At 44.7% G+C, this 26,130-nt stretch overlaps 1 protein-coding gene across 1 annotated transcript in view; it reads right to left on the reverse strand.

The window, feature by feature from the left end:
- Positions 1–26,130, reverse strand: part of Rbfox1 (RNA binding fox-1 homolog 1) — a 929,373-nt gene that overhangs the window by 335,837 nt on the left and 567,406 nt on the right. The window lies entirely within an intron of this gene.

A 26,130-nucleotide genomic window follows, 5' to 3' on the forward strand; every position in this document is an offset into this window, starting at 1 on the left:
AGGTAACACCGAGCCACCAAGAGGGCCAGTGTTTGGAGCACAGCCACCGGGCAGTCAATCTCCCTTTAATGAACTGTAGGTAGGGTAGCTGTTGTCAAATGGGGGGTTGATTTTTCACCCCATCCCTCCATGGAAAAAGGGGTACTGCTGACATCTAGTGGGGAGAGGAAAGGGCTGTTCCCTAATATACATAATGAACCCTGGGGAGCCAAAATTCCAGTAAGATCTCTGCTGTGGGATTCCCTCCAGCTACTCCGCTGGGGTTCCGCTTCGACACCCTAGGTGAGGAGGGGCTCAGAGATTCGCTGTCCTCCACAACACACTCAGACAACACCCACCACCACTGCAGGCAGCCTGCATCGTGGATCAGCTCTGCCCCAGCATCTGATGGCTACGATGATGTAGCATCTTTCTCCTCTGCCTACTGGTAACAGCTCACATAGCTCCTGGGGTTCCCCCCGCCCCCCGCCCCCCACCAACACACTGACCCTGTGTGGATTGTGAGCAGCCCCCTCTGAACTAGGGGATCAAGAATGGCCTGAGAGACACAGAACAGAGCAGAAAGCCCATTCCGGAAGGCAGATTGCCTCCGTGTCTTAAATAACCACTTGCTTTGTGCAGCTGAGTGAGACATGGATTTGCTCATTTCACAAGCAAAGGCCAAGAGGAACGAGTTAGGCTGGCAGCAAAATGAATGCAAGGTGCATGTGAGGCTTTGCTCTGCTTTTGCAGAGGACTGGATCTCTCTGGCCAGAGAAGGAGATTGAAGGATGGGATTCTGAGCCTATCCTTCCACCCGGAGTGGGCACAGCCTGTTCCAACAAGCACACAACATCTGTGACTACAGCCACCGTGGCTGTGGGTCCCCTGCTCTCCCTGGACTCTGGGATTCGCCCGGTTCATGGGGACATAACGGAGGCCGGTAATCAATTACCCCTCCTGTAAGTCAGCAAGGGCTGGTTGTGGAAGAAGAAGAGGAAGTGAAGCAGGGTCACTTCTGGAAGCTGACTTTCCTTGTGGGACTCCATCTTCCAGAAAGATGAAGGTCCAGCCTTTGCTAGGGGAAGCACGGGTTCCGCTCAGGCTAGCCTCCCAGGCAGCGTCCTGCCGTCCTGCAAGCCACAGGGAACCAGGGCTCCATCAGCTCAGCCCACCTCACCCCTGCACATCCCTAGTCCTCTAAAAACATGTTTTCATCTATCCAGTGTGCCTTCATTATAACACAATACCACCACTCATGCTCTCTACCCCAAACACAGAACCTGCAGAGCCCTTTGGGGATGGCTTGCTGGCCGGAGACACAAACGCGGGACTCCAGGCTGAGTGTGGAGAGAACTCAGTCAATGCCCGCCAAATGAAAGTATAATGGAAGCCTGGGGTAGGCACATGGAGAAATGAATTCAAGTGCAAACCCCCCAAAGAGACCACCCGGTGGAAAAGCAGCAAATATCATTAACAGAAAACAAGACATTTCTGAGAAATCCACATTTCAGCTTTACCAAAGAGACAAGGTAGCCCTTTTGCCCACGTGGTGTGTTCTATGCAGAGAGAAAATGCAGCATTTATTTCTATTACACCGAGTTTCCTCTGTGTCAGCCAGAGAGGTTAGTTACTCAGCATGAGTCCCTCTTGGCCAAAGATCCATATTTAAAAAAGAAAAAGAAAAGAGGGAAACAAAACAATTTAAAGGAAAGAATATCCTGAAAGAAACTTATGGGAAATTTATTATCAGACAAAGTAGATTTTTTTTAAAAAATGCCAACTAGTCCTCTGCAGTACTTACATTTTAAAACCCAGCTCCCAAGACAGTCATAAGCAAATGTTCCCCCACCTTTTTTTTAAATAAGAGAAACAACAAGCCAGAGGAATGCCAGTGAACAATTAATTGAACTTTAGCTATCTTGACTCTCCAACCCTCCTCAATGAGATAAATTTATTCAGAGAATGAGACAGACTTAGCCAAGCTGTATAATTCACTGGGTGCTTTAATTATCAGAATGAATATTGGTGCACATATCAGATTTTATTGCATTAAAAAAATAACAGATATTTTAAGTTAAAAGGAGTATGTCATGAGTTGGCAATTTGTCTTGTTTTTCCCTTTTAAAAGGGAACAGGGATAAAAATTCCGTTAGACCTTCTCCTAAGGAATGTAAAACTGAGAAGAGACTGAATGCAGATAGTATAGGATAAACAGAAACTGACATCAAACAATGTTCAATTCTGCATTCAGTGGACAGGCATGATGAAGGTTGTTGAATTCCAAAATAATGAATGAACTCAAAAGGACAAATCTAGATTGATAACAGAATAGATAATACAGAATAGATCTATATGCCATTAAGAAATATAATTGTGTAGACATGAACATGGAAACCTGGAATTTTCAGTCTAGAGGCCAGGAAAAAGGTGGCTTATGCTTTTAAAACCTCTCCTTAAATTATGATGTCTTTGTTAACTGGTCTATTTGTAAATGTGAACAGAAGGCATATAAATAGGCCCGTGCTTATAACTGGATGATCAGTTGATGGGTTCCACCAAATATAATATAATAGTGACCATTCCTAACTTAAAAAAAACATGGGAATGGAGTTTACACTGGGGTTTTAGAGACAAGTCCATCTGCTGATACATATGAGAAGTTCTTCAGCTACTTGTGAAATGAAAGGTGCCGTTATTCTGCATTGATCACCAATGGGGCAAAAAGTTCTCATCTCTTGTCCCTGAAATACTTATCTGTCTTAATGTTGTCCTTTATTCCCTCTTTCTCCTATGAGCCTTTCATGCCCTTTTTATTCTTCCCACTTGGTCACCTTGCTTGGTAAGAGACTATCTCTAGAGGTAGAAAAGCTTGAAAGGAGTCTTTAAGTTCTAACAAGTGTCAATTCGAATCTCAGCTGGATGGAACTCGGATTTCATCTCCACTAGCATTCTCATCTCTTTTACCCTGATACTATTCCGGTTCCACATTTTGACCCTTGTTGGCCTAAAGAAATCTCTCAAGACTCTGAGGTTTGCAGGCAGAAACCTGGGGTGGAAGGCTTCTCTTGGGATTGGCAAGCGTTAGGGGGATCCTGACGCTACAATCAAGATGCAACTTCCTGTGTTTTTACAATCATCAGGAATTCATTCGATATAATGATCATGGCTAGCAGCTACGTGGCCTCCTCCTGAATATCATTAATTAGGGTAGAAATGGTTCCTGCAAGCCCAGGAAAGTTTTGGCCATGCTACTTGTGGATGGGGTAAAGATAGGGGAAGTCCTCACACAAAGCTCCTCAAGGAGGGGCATCCATACACAAAGCACACTGGGTTTTCTGGGTTTTCTCTAAGCAATGCTACATGCATTGCCATTGAATATAATGATATTTGCTTCTTAATAACCCACACTCGTCTTTGTTAATAACCAATGGAGACCATTCCTCCTCCAGGATGAATAACTTGAGGGGAAAAAAATCATTAAATAAAAGTCGGTTAATTGCATTTCTTAAGAAATTCAACTTTTTAATGTTTCTTCTGAGAACAGAACAGCGGTATAGTCAAAGGATCAATTATCTTTTTTTAAAAATAAAAAAAAAGCCCGGAATACAACATTTGCTTTTCTTAAAGGGCCAAAGATCCATTCCCATTTCTTTCAATAACTTGTACAAGAGAAGAAGAAGAAGAAAACCTGCAGTTACACGCCATCTACAATTCACTGCACACAAGCTGCTTTTGATTATATTGCTTGGCAAACTAGATACTTTGCTAGGAAGCATAAAACTGTCTATCACTAAACATTTGAGATTCTGCTCAGATAATTTACACATAATTAGAGAGACACCCAGACTTCCAAACGAAAGCATTACTACCTCTCTAGCAGACACTTGCTTATGGACATTTGGGGAGCATAATGAGTATTTTATGAGGATTTTTGATCAGCCTTAACGTAGGTGGGAATAAAGGTGAATTACTACTTTACATGATCACATCATTGCATAACTCTGTGCAGAATAACGATGAGCCAAGGTAGGAAGAGGTAACCTGCCCAGGCAAGAATTAGGACTTTTTTGTCTTTTCTAAGAGGCATAAGATGAATCGGACAATACCTTAGAAAGCAGGGGGGCGGGGGGGGAGTTGGTCACGGATACTTTCCACTTAGATTTCTTGATCCTTTGAGGTGAAAGGACAGAACAAGGATGGAAAAGGAATAGGAATTTCTACCCAGAGTTTCTCTTCATCTTGATAGATGACTGAGGTCTTCGGGGTGGAGGTTAGTTGTATCTTTTTTAGGCATCTTTTATCTTAAGTGACCAACAAAGGCCAGTTGCTTCCTCCAAAGACTGGCCATCACTCAATTGTGGAGGATTTTCAGGGGGTTGGCAGGCATTATAGAGCATGGGGAGGGGACATTTCATGACATGAAGTCTCCAGACAGAAATAGCCTAGTCCTCAGATGCCTGGTCTCTCTGAAGCTTGGCCTCAGGTGATGCTAACATCACCCTGAGAAAACCCTTCAGCCTTGCCACACTAGACACCTCCTCTGAAGCTACAAAGCTTGAGCTACATGGCTCCCCCACATACAGCCAAAGAATCAGGTTTGGGTTTCTCTTGATTTGTCAGCCCCCAAATGGTCCATGCCCTGCCTTTATGCCTGACATTTGAATAGCACAGGATCTCAATGACACTCAGTTTAATATCCTAACATAACATCCTTCCATCTTGTTTCCCTAGACTTTTTTTAAGGGGACTTAGCAAGATGGAGTACTTACAGCATTCCTGTCGTCCTCCCCCGCCCCCACCCCAGGCCACAGGCTGCCTTGCAGACCATCCTGGGCAGGCTGGAATCGATGTGTTCAAATCCTCCTGCAGTTCTAAAGCAAGGCAAGGTGTGACGCAGCAGCTACAGGAGGAGCCCTCTGAGGCTTTGGGACACAAGCTGGACTTTCTGTGATGCTTGTGGCCTGCAGAGCCCATACGATGGCTATCCAGTGTGTAATACATTGGCCAGCCAGTGTCTACAGAACTCTGATGATGTTCCTGTTGCAATCAAAGCTCAACATCTGTGCTGACTCATCCCAACTGCCCCCCGCCCCGATCCAGAAGGCTCATCAAGCCCAGTTCTTCACCACCAAAGGAATCCAATGAACAACTTCCTTGACATTATGGATGCAAGTCAAAATATATCCTACCCCATGAGCAGAGGAGCCTCTGTGGTATAACTCTGGCGAATGCTTGACAAGGGAGCATTGTCAGTGTTCAGGGACTCATAAACCTATGAATGGTGGGGAATCAGAAGCAACATACACGTCTAAAATAGGGGAGCAGTTGCACAAAGGGTAACGTATTCATGCATCCGAATATTATGCAGCTATTAAAAGTCAGGTTTCCATGCAACATTTAACAGCATACTTTCAAAATAACCGTGGCACAATGCCATTCTTGAACAGCTTAATAATGCATTGTGTGGAATGTATTGTGTGCCTCTTTTTTGTACCTTCCCTTCTTTCCATCTGTCCATCCATCCGTGAATCCATCCACCTATCTATCCTTCATCCATCTGATATCAAAGCAGAAATACATTGACCCATGGAGACCAGAGATCAGGAGCCTAGGTACTCAGCATTGCCTTCCCTACCTTCTCTGGGCCCCTGGACCGTTCTGTCAGATTGCTCAGGGTTATGACATAGATGAAGGTCGAATGATTCCCATGCTACTCTTTCAGTGTGGCCCACAAGGAAACCTGGTCTTACAGAGACATGACTAGACAAAGTTCAGAACAGAGGCTTCCCAAAGTTCAGGCACCACAGACATCCTTCCTCCAAGATAAGGAAATATATATATATATATATTTATATTTAATAGATTTTTATATATTATATGTAACTTTTTTTGGTGCCAGTTGTGGGGCTTGAAGTCTAGGCCTGGGCATGGTCCTTGAGCTCTTTTGCTCAAGGATAGTACCACTGTTGGAGGGTTAATGGGCAATAGGAGTCTCATGGAATTTCCTGCCAGAGCTGGCTTTGAACCGTGATCCTCAGATCTCAGCCTCCTGAGTACCTAGGATTATAGGCATGAGCCACTGGCACCAGATTCATGAATTATATTTTGATTACTATACCCTAACTGGGTAAAATAATTCTTACTTCTCATTACCTTAACTTGTCCCTCTCCTCTGCCCCCTTTTCGTCCCCCTCTTCTGACCCCTCCCTCCTCCTCAGCAGACTCTCTTCTAGGACCTCTTTCTTACTATTTTTGGACTTCAGGGGGTAAAACTTAACCAAATTCCAGTTTCCTTCCCTGTAAAACAGGGCAGAAAAACCATCACGTTATCTCCTTTATGGGTTGTTCTGATCCTGAAATGACTCAAGTAATAGTTCCTGTGGCACAGTAGACCCTCAACATACATCAGTGCATTGTACCTCGCTCATTGATGCTGCTATTCCTATTGGTGCGGCGGATGCCTCAAGCAGTCTCCTGGATTTCATAAAGCTGGTGGGAAAAATTCTGTACTTAGGGTTTTGTGGTGGTTTTTTCCCTGAGCACTTTGTGTCATTTTGAGTATTTAACTGCTGTGTTCCTGTTAGTAGAAAGGTGGGCCCTTCAGCTCCAGCCCCTAATATCTTTAGGGATTTAATAAAAACAAGTATTATGGACTTAAGTAATGCTTCAGGAAAACAGAGGCAATCAATGACAAATCGAGAGAATTACATAATACGCTTATGTACAGTAGATAATGAAGTTATGCAGTAGCAGGGAGAGAGAGAAAGGGGGAAAAAACCACTCAATGCGACAGTGGGAAAATAAACAGCTTTATAAACAGCACAATGAAATGGATGTGGGGAAAACCTTCTCAATTATGTTCTGAGGGATGGCGACTTAGAAACCATCACAGAGTATCTTGTATTTAACTGTGACGTTCCCTTTCTCCCAGAGACTAGCTCCTTTCTCTTCCATTTTCTCATTTGTCCTCCTGAAATACCCAGACAGACAGGTATCTTACTCAATTTTGTCACAGAGGAAACTGAGGCAGAAAGGCCTAAGTTGCCCCAGTGACCAAGCTAGTGCCTGGTGGAGATGCAATTTGGGCTCACCAGCGGCCCTGCGGGTACCAGAGAGAACTCAGCGTGAACCCATTGCATAGGTCACCACCAAACCATAATGTGGGGCAGGTCTGGTCAGGGTAGACAAGATGGTTTTCCTTTGCTAATAAACCACAGTGTCTACCTTCCTAACCTTTGTGGTTCTTTCTACCACACCCAGGGGATAGTGACATCATCTTAAGAGACGGCACCCACAAGTTCAGGAATATTTGGAACACTCCGATTATATTACATAGAGCCAGCATCCTTTCGAGCGCTGCGTCCAACTGCCCCAACATTATCAATCACCTGGGCCAGGCAGGCTGAGGAGCAGGGGAAGGAAGGAAGGGTGACACTAAAGAGAGAACGGGAGAAACCACCTGTCACCCATGCACCAAGCAAGAGATGATTCTTGCAAAGCCCAAGACACAAAGCCATCATGGGGCTGGGACCCCAAGCCTTACAGGATTCCTGCAGAATTGCTTTTCCTAGTCACAAGACAGGTGCAATGTCTTCGATACGGCCAGATCCCCCTAGTATTAGCAGTAGGGAGGTCCAGACAAGGAAGCCGGCAGGGGATTTTCAGGAGACAGATGTCCTGGGAGGCAGGGTAGAAAGTTATTGCCCTGAACAGGGAATGGCAGGCTAGAAAGATACAGAAATACAGACCCCCCCTCCCAACCCCCGGCAAAGAGCTCTCAGGTTCTTTTCTGACTGATATCACCTCACTATTTATAGTCAGATCCTAGGAGAGGGTTAGCTGTATGTATCCACAGGCCCTTTCTTCACCTTTATCCCCCATGGGAAGCTCTTTACTCCATCCCCACCCCCGCCCCAGAGATCTGCCTTTGGCGGTGCGATGCCATGCAACACTTGGCCAACTGTGGCACGCAAAGATACCAATACCATTATGTCCACTTCCACCTGAAGGAAGAGAATGCTGGTGGAGGCCTCATGCAGAGCTGACGAGAACCCTGCCCCTGGGCAGCATGTGATTGGGCCTCTGTCTACAGAGAGCTTTACACCAGAGATTTAGGATGAAGCAGGAGCTCAGGGCAAAGTTGCTGGCATGAGTTATCTCCTCCACTGATCAGAAACCCCCTTTGGCAGGGAGATGAGAAGAGTGTCACCCATTCCCTTACTCAACAAGCATGGTGAATGTAGCCACTAAACACCACATATAAGCTGGATGTAAAGGGCAAGCTAGAGAGAACCTCGTGTGCTCTTTTGGGACAGGAAATTGTGCTACGGCAATGAATATGATGATGAGGAGGAGGAGGAAGAAGAAGAAGCGGAGGAGGAGGAAAGGGTGATGATGATGAGGGTGGTGAGGTGATAGAATAATCTCACATTTTTGAGTACCTAGCTTGCACACACACACACACACACACACACACACACATTCATACCTCACCTTATCTCTTTTAATATCCAGAGAAGGTAAGTAAGTGACTTGCCCCAACTCACACAGCAAAAAGAAAAAAAAAGCAAGAACTATATAGCTATGTGCATATGACCATACAAAGTGATGCTTATCAAAATGAACGCCAAGAAATGGAAACAGGCAGGGTTTTTTTTTTATTGTACTGTTTGCAGTTATTTCTTTCTTTTTCCCTTCTTTGGTTTATTTCCTTTTGTCACTGTTTTTTTATTTCTGTACCCTTTGTCTTGTATATATATATTTATCTGATTTAGGGAAGGGAAGGGTGGGACAAAGGGTGAACCAAGTCAGCAGTGATACTCACTAGACATTGTGCTGGAAAGTGAGCTTTACCATTTGTGGGGGGAGGGGGGTCAGGGGAAAGTAGAGGGAGGGTGACACACTCAGAAAGAAATGTACTTGCTGGTTACCGGACTTAACATAACTTATAATCCCTCTGTACATAACCTTTACAATAAAATTTAAATTATAAAAGTAACAAGAACTAGACATAAAACTTTGGTAGGCTGGCTCTGTTGGGCATGTATCCTGGAGCAGCAAAGCTAACTCAGTACCACGGTCTCTCTCCATTTCTTTGTTTTCACTCTGGGCCATGTCTTGAGTTGATTGATACAGGTCCTGTTGAACTTAAGTAGAACTCCAGACATTCAGAAGAGATTTAAATCCTTTGTTGTGAATGTTTCTGGCCATGGAAAGGCCGTTTGTGCTATACTGGGGTCAAGTGTGTCCCTTAATCAAGGAGTCCAGCCCAGTGACTGCATAAGAACTCCCATTGGGCCTTCATTAGGTAAGAGTCCCATCGCTCTTAGGCCTGAGGTCACTAGAAAAGCAGTATGTCCATTTTCTTTCTCTGAGGGCCCTTGTGGTGCAAGCCTGGAGAGACTGTCCTTGCATGTAGCATATCCCAAAGTCAATTTTTTTTTTAAAACAAGGCCTTAGAATCTTTCAGGAGAGAGTGGAGAATATTCTCATTATAACATTAGAGAACCTTTAGAAAAAATAAATCAATACAGTAATGGGATATAAGACCAAATGTACCCTTCAGCCAGACTCTGCTGCCCATCAAGACACATAATGGAATGCTATGGCTTGGTCCCCAAAGAAGCTTAGGAGCTGGAGAGCAGCTAATGGGGGTGGGGTGGGAGGATATAGATAGATAGACAGACAGGCAAAAATGCAAAAAAAAAAAACAAAAAAAAAACAAAGGTTACCTTATCCTCAAGGTCAAAACTATTTGGAAATTTAATGGTTGATTTCTGGTTGGTTAGTTTTCTTTGTTTATTTATTTCATTTCATGTTTCTTAAGCAGAGAAATGGTCAATGAAATTCCAGGAAAACACACAGTGAGTTTTTCCAAAATGATTACTTCCCAAGCAAATAATACATGTCTAGATTCCTGAAATGTCCAAATTTGTCACTAAATGTCATCTTATCTCTCCCCTACAGAAATAGCTAATGAATATTCCTTCCATAATGGTCCCAAGAGGGTTTGGGTTTGGCTTTTTGGGGGAATGAGATATTATTCCCTATCTCCTTCAAGGTTTAAGGGACTATCTTAAAAGTATATGTTTATATATTTCCAGAAAACAAAACAATGGGTAGTCTGCTCTTACGTTGGTGGTGGTGGTGTATTTTTAGGTACGAGATCAGGACTTGAACTCGGTGCCTAATGTTTTCGCTTCTTGGCTAGTGGTCTACCACTTGAGCCACATTTCCAACCTCAACAGTTTGCCCTTGTGTAGCTCACACAAGATCAATTAATACGAGATAAGCCATACACTGCACAAAAGCTTGGGTAACAGCTAGGTGAGCTGGAAATTCCTAAATCACAAAAGTAGTGGTTAATTGAAGGTTAATTGAAGCAGGGCATTCATTCATTTGATAAACACTGACCACAAATAAGCTGTATAGCAGAGGTTTATACACAAGACATACTCAATTCTTAATGCTTGAATTTTCAATGGTAGTTCCTCAGGTCATTTCTGAGGAAAGGTTTCTCTCTCCCCTGTGAGCTCCCTCTGAGCTCACCAGCCATTGATGAAGTACATGACACCTTTAGGACAAGCTGGCCTCCCACCATGCAAGAGTGACTGACAAATATCAGAAAAGGGTGAGAATTTAGGAGCTATGGGCTTGCATGTTAGAAATGATTTCAAAACACGAAGTAGAGGCACAGGTAAATATTTTCTAACTAGGACTCCAATTGCCTGGAGGACAAGAACAAGAATTGACAAATGGGAATACATCAATGGAGAGTTCTTGTATAGCAGAAGAAATCATCACCGGAACTAAGAGACAACCCAGAGAATGGGAGAAAATCTCCGCCAGCTACTCAGTAGATAAAGAATATCCAGAATATACCAAGAATTCAAAAAAAAAAAAAAAAAGAGCGGGCTGGGAATATGGCCTAGAGGCAAGAGTACTTGACTCGTATACATGAAGCCCTGGGTTCGATGCCCCAGCACCACATATACAGAAAATGGCCAGAAGTGGAGCTGTGGCTCAAGTGGCAGAGTGCTAGCCTTGAGCAAAGAGAAGCCAGGGACAGTGCTCAGAGTTCAAACCCCAGGACTGGCAAATAAAAAATTTAAAAAAAATGAGCAAGCAAACTCAATAAATATTTCTCAGAAGAAGGAAGAGGTGGAGGAGGAGGAAGAGGAGGAGGAAGAGGAGGAGGAAGAGGAAGAGGAAGAGGAGGAGGAGGAGGGGGAGGAGGAGAAGGAGGAGGAGGAGGAGGAAAAAAATACCAAGAGCCAGTACAAATAATGAAAAACCATGCAAGCCATAAATAAAATGCATATCAAAACCACACAAAAACTCTATCATCTCACTTCTGTCAGCATGGTAGCCAGCCAGACAAGGAATGACACGCAGGGAAAAGGAACCAGCACACCCTCTTGGTGAGAATGTCAATGAGTTTGGCCACTATGGAAATCAATATGAATGTTCCTCCAAACACTAAAAATAGACCTCTCCTGTGACCTTGACAAAATACTATCAGGCAATATACAAGAGGAAACGCTGCCTACCTATGTCTATCACAGCACTATTTACAATAGTTAACAATGTACACATGAAACCTCTTGAAATTGTTCTAGGAGGAGAGGAAGCAGCTAGGGAGAGTGACTGGTGCAAAGTTGATTTGAATACATTGTATATACGCGTGGGAATAACACAATGAAATCCCTCCCCACCTTGTGTAGTGAATATATAGCTAATTTTAATAAGAAGGAAAAACATAATGTGCAACAGGAGAATCTAAGAACTTCTACAGAGTGACAAAAAAGCCCATAAGAGAGTATCTCATAGTTATATTAGGAAATATTATAATGGAGATTGATCTAGCTTTTAAAATACACATAAGTAAATGGGGTAGAGGAAGAAACTAAAAGGCAGTCTACATTTTATATGAACCTCTAGACATAACCTGACTCTTCTACCAACCCAGTCTGCCCATCTTTACCAAACAGAACACAAGAGTTAAGAGTACAGTAAGAAAAAAGAAATAATTTCAAAACTCAAATTGTTAAAATTCATACTCTGCCTCCTCTTCTTATTTTGTGCCAGTCTTGGGGCTCTTGCAGGGTCCCAGGCACTGTCCCTGAATTTTTTTTTTTTTTTCACAAGGCTCTACCACTTGAGCCACAGTTCCACTCCTGGCTTGTTGGTGGTTAATTGGAGAGAAGACTCAAAGACTTTCCTGCTCAGATCAGGCTTCAAACCATGATCCTCACATCTTAGCTTCCTGAGTAGTTAGGATTACAGGTGTGAGCCACCAGTGCCAGGATCATTTTTATTATTATTATTTTAAGTCTGCATTCAAGAGTTCTAGCAACTACTTCTTGCTTCTTTTAGCAAAATGATGTTTCCCAAGGGCTGAAGATGCTTAAAGCACCAATAAAGGCAAAGGGCTGCGCATTTAGTGCAGTGTCATGGGTTCTGGACTATCTTGACTGAATAACAATAATGATAATACTAATAATGACTTCTTGCTGAAGGATTATCTTGTGTATGGCGCTTGGTCATTGAAGTCCACCATCTTCCTCCTGCTAAAGCTCACCTGGGTGCCCGTGATGAGATGTGGAGGAATTTGAGGTGGTGGCGCCTGTCTTTGCTGCCGGCTTCCTTCTGGCTCCATTGTACAGCATCAAAGAAAAAACTCTCTCCTGCTGACAACCCTTCATCACACCATGGGAGGAGGAGAGGTCGCCTGGGGTCAATGGCTTCTCTCCAGGTGACAGATTGATGGACGTGGTCAACGGGGTTAAATTGCTTCTCAGGGACTTTTCATAAAGCTGGGTTGCTTCATTTCAGCTACTCGTTTTCTCAAAGGTGGAGGTGACCACTAGGCAGAAGAAGGCCGCCCGGTGAAGGGAGGTGAACACACCGAGAACAATGCCCACATGTCACGGGTGCCACAGGACCCATCTTTCTTCCATCTAAAAACTTCACCTTAGGGGAAACTAGAGGACGACTGCAAACTTTTCCCCTTCTCCTCCTTCCCTCACTCCCTCCTGGGGAGCTGAAGAATTTTAAATCAAGGTCCCCAACTGGGCAAGAGCTACTTCTTTGTTAGAATTCTGCAGTGGGTGTTATTTTCAATGTTTCATGTGAAATGATGCCATTTTAAAAAATCTTTCTTCCCCAGGGTTTTACCCCTGATATCACTGTTACTGACTTTGGTACCCTGGGTATTGTATATATGTTTATTGGAACTCGGGAAAGGAAGGGGAACATCAAAATGGAGAGACGAAGGGTAAAAGGCAAACCAAAACAACAGCAATACTTACAAAACTATATGCCATAATCCAGCTGTACAACTCATGGCGGGGATGGGGGTGGCGGAGAAGGGGGGAAAGGAGGGAGAAAAATGAGGGAGGAGGTAACAAGTTTGATAAGAAATGTACTCACTGCCTTATGTATGGAACTGTAACTCCTCTGTACATCACTTTGGCCATAAATAAATTAATAAAACAAATAAAAGGAAGAAATCTGCAGTGGTGGCAGCTTCAGGTCCACAATGGGGATGCAAAGAGGATTAAATAGCCTTCACCTCCTGTGAAATACAGCCATCACGTGAGCAAATACTCATCCTGGGTAGATACTCTGGCTAATATGACATTATTGATCGCCAATGGGAAGCTCATGAGTAAATTGCAAACACACATGTTGGTGTGATGCTTGCACAAGCGCATCCTGAAATATGTCATCATCTTCTTGCACTAACTTCCACCCCTCTGACAGAAAGAGAGGTGAGGGAGAGAGACAGAGAGACAAAGATGGAGACAGAGGAGGAGGAGAGCAAGGAGAGGAGAGGGAGGGAATGAAGGAGTGAATAGAAAAAAATACCACACAAAGGCGAAGCCACGTGGAAACTGGGCCCTGCTGAGTTTATCTGGACATGAGTGAAGTGCCACCCCCCCCAAAAAAAAGTTAACCACTACCATTCTTTCTTAACGTTCTTGCTCATGTCCATGCACCATATCTGGAATCTATGAATTAATATGACTAGAATATTTCAAAAAGAGCATGGTGGATGGAATAGGTGCAATGAAGATGGCTATAGTCTGCATACACAGGCTTTTGCACAATGGGGTTTTTTTTTTTTAATGACACCTACTGCCCCACCCCCACCCTGAAGGAAATAGTTAAGAAATCACATAAGGAAGCTGTAAATTACAAAAAGGCATTTTCATGAACGGAATGTAGCCAGCTGCATTTTATTTTTTCAGAGCAGGAGCCTTTATCTGAAGGCTGATGCCAGGGACCTCTCAAATACTAGAGGTTTTGCAGACTACTCGGCTTATCCGTCCCCCCAAATTTCATTTCCTTAGTTCACTCCTCACTATCAGCACGTGCGAGTCCTTGCAGTGGACAAGATGGGAAGAACTCTCCTGAGATGCCGACAGAAGGGACATCAATGCGAAGGGCCGTGACAAGGCCTGAGACAGGGTCCTGGTGAGGGACAGAGTGACACAGGGCACAGTGCTGGCTGAGAAAGGGGAAAACCGAGGCCCGCAATAGCTTGACAGGTGCCTACACCCCCAGTTCTCAGTGCTTACAACTGCACCTTTTCCCATCAGCTAACTTTCAGTACGGTGACTGGAGAGGTGAAGAGGAGGAGGTGGGGGACAGCAGGCTTCCTGGGGTCACCCTGTCATTTTCCCCTGGGTGGTGACCCCTGTGAGGTGGGGGAGGCACAGGACCACTGAAGGAAAGGAGGCCTCTCCCTTCCCCTCGGCCGGGCATAGAGCTCTCTGCTGGGGATGGCATCGGGACCCCTGGGTGGGAAGATGCTAGTGATTAAGTCTTAATGAGATTTTCTGATAGAGAAACAGTTGGACTGGAAAGGGGTTTCTGAAGGCAATTTTATTCAGTTCTACAGCTATTCACTGAGAGCCGATGGGCGTGCAAAGCTGGCCCTGGACAGATGCAGGGGGTGGAATGATGGTGAGCAGTCAGGTTCTCAGACACAGTCAGATCCACAAGGACCCATGACAGGACAAAGCTGGACATGAGGATTGACTGAAGGAAGCAGAGAGGATGCTCACTGCCTGGTCAGGATGAAGGCTAAGACTCAGATAGGGAGAGCAGGGTTCTCAGAGGTGCTAACATTTCAGAGTGGCCAGCCATGGTGGGGGTTCAAAGAGAGATAGAGAGAGAAAGAGAGGGAGAAAGAGAGGAGAGAAAGGAGAGAGGGGGGGAAAGAGAGGGAAGAGATAGAGGGAAAGGGGAGAGAGAGGGAGAGAGAGAGAGAGAGGAGAGAGAGGAAAAGGAGAGAGAAGAAGAAGAGAGAGAAAGGAGAGACAGAGGAAGAGAGGAAAAAACAGAGGGAAGGAGGGAGGGAGAGAAGGAGGGAGGGAGAGAGGGAGGGAGAACTTACAAGGGAAGACCTGGGATAGGAATTGCAAGGACCCAAGTGAGCCCAGCCCAAATATAAATCAGAAGAAAAGCATTCAGAGCCAGGTGCTGGTGGCTCATGCCTGTCATCCTAGCTACTCAGGAGACTGAAATCTGAGGACCATGGTTCGAAGCCATCCCGGGAAGGAAAATCTGTGAGACTCTCATCTCCAATGAACGAGAAGTGGAGTTGTGGCTCAAAGTCATAGAGCACTAGCCTTGAGCAGAAAAGCTCAGGACACTGCCCAGGCCCTGAGTTCAAACCCCACAACTGACGAGAGAGAGAGAGAGGGGGGGGGGAGAAGGAAGGAAGGAAGGAAGGAAGGAAGGAAGGAAGGAAGGAAGGAAGGAAGGAAGGAATTGAGCAGATGTGGGCCAGGCCCAAGCAGGCTCAGAAGGAAGCAGTATGGCCCCTAAGGGGGTAGAAACCAGTGTGTGAGGAGGGGAATAGAAACATCTTAAATATCATACCCATCTGTAGTACCACATAGAGAGACTCTATATAAACTGACATGTAGTCCATGAGCATGTGGGTATCTGTGGGTACCTGGTTCCCAATAGCCCACGGAGGAAATAGCCACACGTGGTCAGCATGTGAAGAACTGGGTATTGGACTGTAGGTAATTTTTTTTATGTGCCAGTACTGGGGTTTGAACTCACAGCCTTGTACACTCACGTGGCTTTTTCACGTAAGGCTGGTGCTCTACCACTTGAGCCATACCTCTTCTCTTTTGTTTTGCTAGCTAATTGGAGATAAAGAGGCTCTTGGATTTGTCTGCCCAGGCTGGCTTTGAATTAAGATCCACAGATCTCAGACTCCTGAGGAGCAGCTGAGATTACAGACGTGAGCCACCAGCACCCAGCTTTACTGTGGGTATCTGATTTGTGTTTTCTATACCGCCATCCCAATGAACACTTAGGACAACGAATCTCCAGCTCTCACTTGATCACTTCCATGAAGCATATTAATCTTTACATTATTTGATGGATACCACTGGAGTTTGTTCTTATTTGTTTGCTTTTTTTTTTTTTTTTTTTTTTTTTAGAGGCAGGGCCGGGAAACAGTCCACAGACCAAGCAAATGAAACTAGACTGACTAAGAGCTTTTGTACATGGAGTAAGCTTACACTATCAATGCCTGTATGGGAACTGAAAAAGGTTTGTCTCTGAAATTTTAATCTATTGACTGATTGACTGGGCCTCATCAAAACCAACAAGTATCCATAAATAAGATGGGCTTACTGTGTGTGTGTGTGTGTGTGTGTGTGTGTGTGTGTGTGTGTAAAACATTAATATTTTTAAGTAGGGGGAAGATGGTTAAAGAAAATTACAGCAACAGCAAAAATCACAAAAAGGTTCTTTGGCATATGGTCAAAACCATAGTTGATGGACACAAGCCGATAGAGATGCTTCCTTTGAGAGCTGGCCTTGAACTTGGGGTAACACCTCGTCTTTCTGGCAGGCCAGGAAGCTTCCCTACAGGCCTGCTTCCCCTTGTGGGGAGCCTCTTATCTCTTTCTGGGCTCCACAGACCAGCATGGGTCCAGAGCTTTATTGTATGCGGGAAGGCCCCAGTCCTACCTACCATCTCAGACTTCTCTTCGCCCTCTGAAAATAGGTCACCGATTTACATTTTACGTATTTATTTTTAACAGCATATTATTTAGTAGCACACCACTCCCTATTAAAAATGAACGATGTCTTTAATAGTTTATTTTAATTCCACATTGCAAAAGCAGGATGTATTCCTTTATGGAAATTTGGAAAATGCAGATAAGACAGAAGCGGGCATTACACCAAATGCCAACCCACATAACCCAGGCCCCCAAAAGGGAACACACACTGTATGATCAGATTTTATTTCCTCCGGACAACTTCAATAACCAAGAAAGTCACTGCAAATCATATGGGGCTAGTGAGCACACAGAATGTGACTTGTCTGGAATTATGCATACTGTCAGTAAAAAAAGAAACACTCGTGAGATTTGGAAGTCCACATACAAAAACGGAATATATATCATCAATCTTTGCGTACTGATTACATGTCGAGATAGTTATGTATTAGACATAATATGGCCTAAGGAGACATATTAAAAATTTTTTCATTCATTTCCTTTGACTTGGTAAAGTTTGTTCCTAGAACATTTGAATGAATATATATGTACATATATACATATATATATGTCTTGCATTATATTTCTACCAGACCGTGCTTGCCTGACAAATAAATGACTTCGTATAAATTCTTTTGCTGACTCTTTTCCTCAAAACATAAGCCAAACATTTTTCCAGTGGCAATACACATTCATTTATGTCCAAACTGAACTCCAAAATGCTAAATAATGTTGCTTTGTAAAGTTCACCTGGCAATATATCGCCATAGGCATATGATTCTAAGGAGACAGCTATGGAGGAAAACCCACAATGGAACAGGATATAAAGTCCAGAACTCTAAAACTACTCAGATTTCCCTCTACTCCAAGGTTGAGTTGCAAGCTCATTCCGTTCTGGAGGGGGGAAAAAATAAAAAAGCAAACTCTGGGAGTCTCTCCCATGACAGTGGCACACTGGCACATTGAGACATGTAGGAAGATAACACCCAGCACAGGGGTTTGGGTTGAGGATGAGGATGAGGATTAAATGTTTGGGGTGGGGGAGCACTTAGAAATGTTATGAGACTGGATCAAGCCAAAGATAAACTGCATCTGTAGCCAGTAAAGAAATGGGATGGCAACCCGGCATTGGTGACTCATTGCCTGTATGTAATCTTAGCTGCTTAGGAGACAGATTTCTAAAGATCGTCCTTGAGATTCTTCAACTAACCCACCCAAAGGCCAGAAGTAGAGCTGTGGCTCATGTGGTAGAGCACCAGCCTTGAGCAAAAACAAGCTAAGGGAGTGTCCAGGCCCTGAGTTAAAGCTCCAATATCAGCACAAAAAATTTTAAATAAAAAATAGCAAAGAAAGAACAAAAGTAACACATCTCTCTGAATTCCAATAAAAGAAGGGGGCAGGGAAAGTATGAAGATTTTTTTCCCAGAAGGAATGTAATGATTACAAAAATTGGAGAGAAAAAAATAAAAGGAGAAATGTTAATAGTTACTAAATAAATGTAATATCAGCAGGCTTTCCTTTTTTTCTTTCCTTCCCAAATGGTAATTTGGAAGGGATTTTTAGAATGCTAATCTTCATGATTAAGGGAGATTTAGGCAAAGAGTCTCTTAAACAGGACTGTGGAAAGTGTAAATTGGTTTAACCTTTCTTCAGAGACAATTTAACAATGTGTATCAAAAGGCTTAAACATTTGTATAACCCTAAACCCAGGATTTCGATTCCAGGAAAAGTCCTGGGAGTGCGGGTAGATAGAGATGCATGGCAGCTTGTCCCAACAGAGGGTTTGTGGTGGGGGAAACAGAACACAAGAAAGATCTCAGCTATTGGAACTGGGGGGTGGAGGGGAGCTTTATAAATATATATATATATATATATACATATATATATAATCATTTGATAGTTTTCAGTCCTTTCATTTTTCTTGACAACCCTATATTTTAAAAGAAAGAAATCTTGTGCATAGAAGGAACATTTTCATAATTTAAAACTATATTAAGAACTACAAAGCACAGACACTGTCGCTATACAAGGCAGGGGTGGAGGGAGAGAGGGAAAGAGAGAAGAAGTAAGAGAGAGGAAAGTAGGAGGGAGAGAGAGACAGGCAGAGAAACAGGCAGAGAGAGGTGGGAGGGGGAGACAGACAGAGAGACAGAGATTGAAAACCAGAGACTCACATTGCAACATCTCCCAAACCTGGGGCCCCTGAGAAAATCTCAGGTGGTCACTGTTACTGCCTTCTATGCCTTCCACCACCTTCCTCTGATTTTAATTTTCAGGGACTGTGGGCACCATGTTCACAGCCCATCAAAATAAAAAAAAAGGAAGAAAAGAAGCAATGGGAAAGGAGGCAAGGAGAAGAGGGGAAAGAAGGGCAAAGGAATCCGCATTTGCAAAACAAAACACTCCGAGAACCCAAGAAATGTTCTAGAAGGTTTGCAATACTGAATATCAGGTATGTCCTGTTCTGGAGCTATGGGTTTTCATGTGGTACTTTCCCCAACAACTCCCCTTCTCACTGTGCAAAATCAAACCTAACCAGGGTTCCTGGCTAAAGAGTCCTTTCCAGAACAAGGAGCTATACCCTCCCCTTCTAAGATCTTGGCGGGTCATGGGTTCTGACAAATAGATCAACCATGCAGATTATAAATGGATGATTACTGAACTATTACTCATAAAAGAGACAGTTATAAATAGCATTTTCCCGAAACATCTATATCTAGACATATGGGGGGGTATAAAAAAAACTAAATTAACCATCATGCTATCTCTAGGTGATGGGCTCATGTGATTCTCATTTTCTTTGTCATCTGCGGTGCCTACATTTTGTGTAACAATCTAGAGTTGATGTGGTATGGAGGGAGGAGGTCGTGGGGGCTGAAATGACAGGTGGCAACATAGATGGCTGGAATTAAGCAAAACTGTTCTTTGTGTGGCCAACCCAGCCATCCCATACAGACCGTTCAAACTTTTCTTCCTTCCTAAAACCACAAGGATGATACTGCAAGAATCATCTAGAAGATTTGGATATATGCACTCTGATACCCACACAGAGCATCTACTAGGTGAGAAGAGCCGAGGGCTGAGCAGAGCCCAAGCAGGTCCTGTCCAGTATGAAGGGAAGAGAGGAGGCAGAATGCAGGAAGGAGAGAGAAGAAATCTGGGGAGAGATTCGCGTCATAATAACAAAATAAGCAACTGGAAAACTGCAGATGCAGAAATTACAAGAAAAAAGAAAAGTCCAGCTCCACACATTAATGAGTTTAAACATTTGTGTACACTCCCCTGAATCAACCGCGACAGTCGGCCCCAAGGGCTTGAGCTACATTTTCAGCCACTCTTGCTTTCCATAGTTTTCAAATGGCATCTTATGTTGATGCCTGGCTCACCACGGACCAGGATCCTCCTCTGACACTCCCCATATAGCTGGGATATCAGGAATGGACTGCCATGCCCAGCTCTGTTTTGTCTTGTGGGTTGAGATGGGGTCTCCTAGGCCTCCCTTGCCCTCCCTCCCATCCCCTCGCTCCCTGGGGTCGACTGCCAATCCTGATTCTTCCAGCCTTCACCTCCTAGGTAGATGATTCTGTACACCCTGTTTTAGAGCAATTTCTATGGCTGCTTTGGGGAGAGCAGGCAGTCTGCAGGGAGGATGCTGAAGGCCAGGGAAGGGGCTGGTGGGCGGGGATGTCCAGGCAGGTGAGAGATGATTGGATGATTGGGGTGGGGGCTGAGGAGGGAGAATGCTAAGGAATGCTCCCACACCGTCCTCAACTCCCCCTGTGAGGCGCTCAATTCCTCTTGGCTCCCGCCAGCTTGGCAGAACATTTACCAGCCTAAGTAAGTATCAAACGAAATTACGGAAGAGATCTCAAAATATTTGCTGCAAAGGAAAAACACACTCAGCAGTTGTAGAGGCAGTCATTCACCTAAGGTGGGTGATAATTTATGCCGTGCCTGTAGTTGGAAAAGAAATGTATATTTATACCACAGCGCAAGCTATACATCTTGGACTGTGTTTGCGGAGTGGGTTCCAGTGGCTGTGGGCTGACAGAACCAAGTTGCTGTTTGCAAGGCTGCGGGGGTCAGATTAGATAAATGCAAAGGGAGAGAAATGGGCCAACTTTGAACAGGTGTGTGTGTGTGTGTGTGTGTGTGTGTGTGTGTGTGTGTGTGTGTTATCTAAATCATTATGAGAGGTTTAGGTTGTAAGAAATGTAATACAAACAAAGGAAGCAAAACCTCAGCTTTATTCGTACCTATTCTTGCACTAGTAAACAAACAAACCCAGAATCTCAGTAGGCTTGTATCTGTGCCTAGATCTTATTCTAGCTTCCCAAGGCATTAATGTCCTAGTATTCAGAAGTTATCAAATCAGCTTTCCCTCCCTCCCTTCCTGTCTTCCCTCCCTGCTCTTTCCTCTTCCCCTTTCCTGTTTCCTCCTTTCATTCTTTCCCCTTCCTTCTTTCCTTTCCTGAATATAAAAACATGCCTTGCCAATCATCATGTTCCTTCTAGCTGACTGCAAGACCAGATGAACCACACTGGTGCTTTTGACTTCCAGTACTTTTTAAAAAGTGATTTTCAAAGTCAATATCTTCATGGATTGACTTCATTTAAAAACCAAATTTTCAGACTCAATTGACAGAAAGTGGAAAATCCGATATGCTGCCTATGTCACACACACACACACACACACATACACACACACACACACACACCTGAAGACAATTAAGGGCCCCTGTGCGAGTGAGCATGAGCACCCCATTTTGCCACAACCCCACCTCTCCCTATCTGCCAAGCAAGACTGGTTGACAGCCAGCTTCGTATATAACGTGCAGCTTTCTTACCACAGAAGGAGCATCTAAGACTCCCTCTCCCTCTCCACCCACCTCTTTCTGCTGTTACTGGGACTTGAATTCAGGGACCTTCCTCTTGCTGGGCTTTTCCACTCAGGGCTGGCTCTCTACCATTTTAGCCACACCTTCCTTCCAGCTTTTTGCTGGTTAATTGGAGATAGGAGTCTCATGACTGCCTGGGCTGGCTTTAAACCCCGACCCTCAGATATCAGCATCCTGAGTGGTAAGGATTACAGGTGTGAGCCACCAGTGTCTGGCTGAGGAGTGTCTGTGTTCCTCCCCCTCGTGACCAGAGGTGAGCATGGAGCGCTGGAGTGGGATGGCCACAGGGGCTCCCAGCCGGCCTGTCCCCACCATGGGAGGGCTTCCAGCTCCTAGATTTGATACTGTGGCCTTTACACCATCAACATAAGTGGGTAGTGAGAACTGGAAGAGGGCCAGAGGAGGCAGGCCATGGGTTTTCAGGTTCAAGCAGCAAGGCTGGTGGAACAGCACGGGCTGTCTGTTGAGCCCTAGGGAATCCATCACACTCTCCATCCAGCCCCGGCCTCATGGCATCCAAGGACTCTTGGCTCTGACTCCAAGGGAGGCAGACCAGAAATACAATCCCACTTAAGGCAATTGCATAGGATGCTGCAAGGGGGAGGGCGAAGCTCCATCCTGGCGTGACACAGAATGACAAAGATCACCCAGGTATCCAGGCTCAGGACAAAGGCACAGCACAGCCCACGGGGGCCTCTTTGCAGGGTTTAAAGACATAGCTCTGGGGCTACATGTGTTCAAGTTCAAGACCGCCCAAAGACGTCAGTGTAGTCAACACCAAGCACTAGTTGTTGTTTTTAAAATATTTGTGGTGTTTGTGTTTCCTTCAGAACAGATTATTGGGGGGCGGGGGGAAGAGACATTAGTATAAACATTGATTTACTTCCTATATTTTTCCACGAGACATTATCTTTGGGTGACAAGGTTGTGATTAAAAACTGAGCTGGAAAGACAACTTTAACACAGGAGGAATTATTTTACTGCTCAGTGAATTATGAGCCTGTTTTTTTAAAAAAAAAAACAGGAAGGCCACTTGGAGACATGGATTTAGATGTGGCAAATATTCTGTGTATATTATTAGATGTGAAATTTTGCGTGTGGCTTCAGAAATCCACTAGATCTCCTAAGCCAAGAGCGTGTAGTGATTGTTTAAAAAAAAAAAAAAAGGCAGATGGGGGTCTCGATGAGCAGCAGAAGTAGCCAAGTGCCTGCCCAGCAAGCAGGAGACTCAAGTTCAATTCCTAGTAACAGAGAGAGAGAGAGAAAGAGAGAGAGAGAGAAAGAAACAAGGAGCTGGGCATGGTGATAGATGACTGTACTCCAACTACTCCCTTGGTAGGCAAAAGCATGAGACCCTGTACCCTGTCTGTGACAACAAACTAAAGCACAAGGGCTAAGGGCCATGGCTCAACTGGTAGAGTACTTGCTTAGCAAATCCAAGATCCTGAGCTCAGTATTCATCCAGTGAGTATGGGGTGATCTTCCCTCTGGGCGTGTTTGGGGGGGTGCCTGGTTCAATCACATCCGTCATGAAACGTCCTGAGCCTCAGTTTCCACCCCTTATAGAATAAGACTAATGTTTCCTGAGAGTTTGTCCAGAGTCCAAGTGGACTCAACCCGCACCAAGTTCTTGGAAGAGCTGCTGGCACCTGGGAAGGGATCGATTGGAGCTTGCTGAACACTCGCTTTTGGAGAGACCGCTGGCTGCCCTCCAATTTTAATGAAAACGTTCAAGTGCATTTTATATTGGCAGCCCTAATGTTTTAAGTGAATGACAAGGATAATAAAGAGAATACAGGGTTATATTACCTATTTTTATATATATTTTTTAAAAAGCTGGGTTGGCATTCTAAAAAAAAAGTCAAGGTAACATACATAAGGAGGAAGAAAAAAAGGAAGAAGAGAGGAGGAGAAGAAGAAAGAGGAGGAGGGGGCTGGGAATATGGCCTAGTGGCAAGAGCACTTGCCTCGTATACATGAAGCCCTGGGTTCGATTCCCCAGCACCACATATACAGAAAACGGCCAGAGGTGGCGCTGTGGCTCAAGTGGCAGAGTGCTAGCCTTGAGCAAAAAGGAAGCCAGGGACAGTGCTCAGGCCCTGAGTTCAAGGCCCAGGACTGGCCACAAAAGAAAAGAAAAAAAGAGGAGGAGGAGAAAGAGGGGGAATAAGAGGAGAGGAAGGAGGAGGGGGAGGAAGAGGAGGAGGGAGGAAGGCCAACAAAAGGGGAAGAAGATGAAGATAGTCAACTTGGCATCCCTTGCAGGACAGGACCATGAGGAGGCATCCAGAACACCACAGCCATCCCATCGTGTCTGCATGAATGGAACGCCTGGCCAAACTGTTCAGGCAATTGTATCTATCACCCAGTGGTTCAGTCCAGCCCAAGTCTAACCCGAGTCCCGAAAGCTGTTTGTTGTAACTGTCTAGGTTATTTCACAGGAATGCACTTTCCCCTCACCAGTCCTTATGGATTCTTCCGGAGACAAGAGAGGTTCTAGAGCCTTCTATGGTGATTTAGCAGGACAGGCATTGGCCCTTCTTGGGGAATGAGATCACAACCAGAGAGGGGGTGCTGGGCAACGTGGCAGAGTCTCTCAGTGATGGGGAAACCCCAGGATGCTTCCCCTAACCGCCCTGTGGCCTCTGTGCACTTGTCTGCCTTCTTTCAATCTTTCTTTTGATTGCACCCCATAGCTAGGATTACAGGTGTGTGGCATCATGCCTGAATTCCATGTCTCTTTTCCTCATTGCATGCATTTGGAAACTAAGGCTCAGAAAGGTGGAGTGATTTGTCTCAACTCACAGCTCTCAGTGGCACACGGTGATCGGTCACCCTCCACGGTAGCTGCTTTCCCTGAGATAGAACGCCACGTCTGCTATATTTTCCCAAACGTTAAATTCAGATCATTTCTGTGGAATGATGACTGTTTTGGGTGAGCAGTCTTCACAGTTCACTTGGGGGTGATACTCTACTTCCGAGAATTCCCATGCAAGCCCTGCTATAGCACACGCAGAACATGCACGGACATACATTTGCCTGTGCATGAGTGTGCCGGTCTGTATGTGCACGTGCATGCATGCCTGTGGGTGTGCACACACAAGGATATGTGTGTGCCTATGTGCAGGTATGCACGCACGCACGTTGTGAATGCATATGTGGGCACAACCCCGTGCATACATGTGCTCATTTATGTGTGCATGGGCACTTGTGTATGCATGTGTGTGATAGCACAAGTTGCCCATCATGAAGACAGTGATGGACTTTCTCTCTGTGCTGAGATCTGAAAATTCCCAGCAGCATCTACATTTTTTTTTCCTCTGGTGTAACAGCATCTAGTGGGCAGCCAGCGGGCCCACTGCTAATGCTAAGGTGTGCAGGACACACACAAATGTCCTTTGAGGCCTGCTGCATGCACACACGAGCTGAGGGATTCTTTTTTTTTTTTTTTTTTTAAAGCAGAGCTACTGATTGATTTCTTATAGCAACTAGAAAGCTCACTAGCGCCCATTGCCTTGCAAAAGGGCAGTTCCCAGTGTCATGTGACATAATTACCGAAACAGGCGGAGAAGCCAAAAGTGAGATGCTGGTGTGTTTAGGGGGAGGGGAAGGTGGATGCAACTGCGAGACTTGGGGGGAGAGGTCCAGGCTCTATTGCAGGGCAGCTGAAGGGAAGAGATGCAGTCTACAAACCACCCTAACAGGAGAGGGAAAGCCTCTGAATTAAAATGAGAATGAGGCAGGGATAGGGAGAATTGTTACAACTGTTTTGCCTGCACCATATTCTTTCTCCAAATTGTATTAAAAGACCTGGTGTTAAGCAGCCCCCCATCAGCTCTGGTTGGTTCACGCTTCATCCTTTTAGTGATCTAAACCCCACCACTTGATGCCCTGCTTTGATTTGTGAGAGATTAATTTTGAGCCGATCAATGCCTAATTGCATCACGGTTGAGGTGTGCGATTGTAAAACACAAATAAGAAAACTGTCTAATTTCTGGAATGGCGTGGAATCAAGTCCAGATAGACTGTGACTGGGGTGGTTTTGATCTGTGGAGCTGATTAAATGAGATGACCGCCGTCTAGCTAAATCCCTGCAGTCACTAATCAGCTACGGTCTGACCCAGAAAGCCCACCCTTCCTAATGAATATTGAAATTGGCTGTCATTAAGAGAGAACACTCGCAGGAGGCCAAGGAGACGGTGATCAATATTCATGCG

This window comes from Perognathus longimembris, chromosome 23 (assembly GCF_023159225.1).
Source record: "Perognathus longimembris pacificus isolate PPM17 chromosome 23, ASM2315922v1, whole genome shotgun sequence".
In the NCBI taxonomy this organism is placed as follows: Eukaryota; Metazoa; Chordata; class Mammalia; order Rodentia; family Heteromyidae; genus Perognathus; species Perognathus longimembris.